At 47.4% G+C, this 2,500-nt stretch overlaps 1 pseudogene; it reads left to right on the top strand.

Annotated features, from left to right (window-relative positions):
* Positions 1-2,500, top strand: part of LOC124018649 — a 64,510-nt pseudogene that overhangs the window by 61,201 nt on the left and 809 nt on the right.

The following is a 2,500-nucleotide window of genomic DNA, read 5'->3' as shown; positions in this document are numbered from 1 at the left end:
GTGGTGGTTCTGATAGTGGTAGTAGTGGTGGTAGTGATAGTGGTGGTGGTGGTGGTAGTGGTTGTTGTGGTGGTAGTAGTGGTGGTAGTGGTTGTGGTGGTGGTGGTTGTGGTAGTGATGGTTGTAGGGGTTGTGGTGGTAGTGGTTGTGGTGGTTGTGATGGTAGTGGTTGTGGTGGTAGTGGTTGTGGTGGTAGTGGTTGTGGTGGTAGTGGTTGTGGTGGTAGTGATGGTAGTGGTTGTGGTGGTTGTGGTGGTAGTGGTTGTGGTGGTAGTGATGGTAGTGATGGTGGTGGGGGGTTTGGTGGTAGTGGTTGTGGTGGTAGTGGTTGTGGTGGTTGTGGTGGTAGTGATGGTGGTGGGGGGTTTGGTGGTAGTGGTTGTGGTAGTGATGGTGGTGGAGGGTTTGGTGGTAGTGGTTGTGGTGGTTGTGGTGGTAGTGATGGTAGTGGTTGTGGTAGTGATGGTAGTGGGGGGTTTGGTGGTAGTGGTTGTGGTAGTGATGGTGGTGGTTGTGGTGGTAGTGATGGTAGTGGTTGTGGTAGTGATGGTGGTGGGGGGTTTGGTGGTAGTGGTTGTGGTAGTGATGGTGGTGGAGGGTTTGGTGGTAGTGGTTGTGGTAGTGATGGTGGTGGAGGGTTTGGTGGTAGTGGTTGTGGTAGTTGTGGTGGTAGTGATGGTAGTGGTTGTGGTAGTGATGGTGGTGGGGGGTTTGGTGGTAGTGGTTGTGGTAGTGATGGTGGTGGGGGTTTGGTGGTAGTGGTTGTGGTAGTGATGGTGGTGGGGGGTTTGGTGGTAGTGGTTGTGGTAGTGATGGTGGTGGGGGGTTTGGTGGTAGTGGTTGTGGTAGTGATGGTGGTGGGGGGTTTGGTGGTAGTGGTTGTGGTAGTGATGGTGGTGGAGGGTTTGGTGGTAGTGGTTGTGGTGGTTGTGGTGGTGGAGGGTTTGGTGGTAGTGGTTGTGGTGGTAGTGGTTGTGGTAGTGATGGTGGTGGAGGGTTTGGTGGTAGTGGTTGTGGTAGTTGTGGTGGTAGTGATGGTAGTGGTTGTGGTAGTGATGGTGGTGGAGGGTTTGGTGGTAGTGGTTGTGGTAGTGATGGTGGTGGAGGGTTTGGTGGTAGTGGTTGTGGTAGTGATGGTGGTGGAGGGTTTGGTGGTAGTGGTTGTGGTAGTTGTGGTGGTAGTGATGGTAGTGGTTGTGGTAGTGATGGTGGTGGAGGGTTTGGTGGTAGTGGTTGTGGTAGTGATGGTGGTGGAGGGTTTGGTGGTAGTGGTTGTGGTAGTGATGGTGGTGGAGGGTTTGGTGGTAGTGGTAGTGATGGTGGTGGAGGGTTTGGTGGTAGTGGTTGTGGTAGTTGTGGGAGGTTTCGTGTATCGTGGGTTGTGGGAATGATACATATGTTTTTCTCTTCTCTCCTCCCTCCCTCCATTCCCCATCCCACCTTCCCTCTTTCTCCATCTCACCTTCCCTCTTTCTCCATCCCACATTCCCTCTTTCTCCATCCTACCTTCCCTCTTTCTCCATACCACCTTGCCTCTTCTCCATCCCACCTTCCCTCTTCTCCATCCCACCTTCCCTCTTCTCCATCCCACCTTCCCTCTTCTCCATCCCTCCCTCCCTCCTCTCCCTCCCTGCTTCTCTCCCTCCCTTCCTCCCTCTCTCTCCCTCCTTCTGTCCTCCTCTATAACAGAAGACCCCCAGCGGCCCCAGGCCGGCCCACAATCATACGCCCTTCAGAGCCTTCACTGCTGGACTAGACGGACGGACGGACGGACACTCCTAATGTTCTTTGACTACAAAGACACACTTTGCGTAACGTTGTTTTATTCCCTAACATGATTCCTGTCTTTCATGTGTTCTCTCTTAATATTCATATTGTCATGTTATTGTTATTTCATTTAAGCAACACTATGTACTTTTTTATAGCTTTGTTAATGCTTTAATACCTTCATTGTTTCAAAGCGATTGAGAGAAAAATGAAACCTACATTTTTTTGTTTAACTCTAACTTACTTTAATGAACTCAGTTCAAACCGGTGGATTAGACAGAATTTCAAATCAAACAGGTTTAAAATATGGAACAGATTTTTGTGAATAATACTTCTTCACATGGAAGCACTTATTCCATTGTTTTAAATAACAAATACACTCCATAATTAATAACAAAATACTTAGTTGTTTATACTGTTTGAAATGTTTCTAACCTTCTTACTGGATCATATGTACATTTGTATTTTTAGATCTGATCTTCAATATGCACTTCAATATCTATCCAGGAATATTACAGTGAGTCCTTTCTAGCTCGCAGCTTTTTGAAATTCATTTTGATGAAATGCTAATTATGCTATAAAATGAATTGATTTCAATGGAAAATAGTTAGCTTCAACTGCCCTCACAGTTCACTCAAAGAACAGTGCTAACCAGTCAAGGTTGGTGTCCATTCCGTTTCAATTTCAGTCAATTCAGAAAGTTCCAATTCTCTTAAATGCTCTTTAATGAGGA

Source organism: Oncorhynchus gorbuscha, unplaced genomic scaffold (assembly GCF_021184085.1).
Source record: "Oncorhynchus gorbuscha isolate QuinsamMale2020 ecotype Even-year unplaced genomic scaffold, OgorEven_v1.0 Un_scaffold_554, whole genome shotgun sequence".
NCBI lineage: Eukaryota > Metazoa > Chordata > Actinopteri > Salmoniformes > Salmonidae > Oncorhynchus > Oncorhynchus gorbuscha.
The sequence above is the reverse complement of the archived record's forward strand: the minus strand, read 5'-3'. Positions and strand labels throughout refer to the sequence as shown.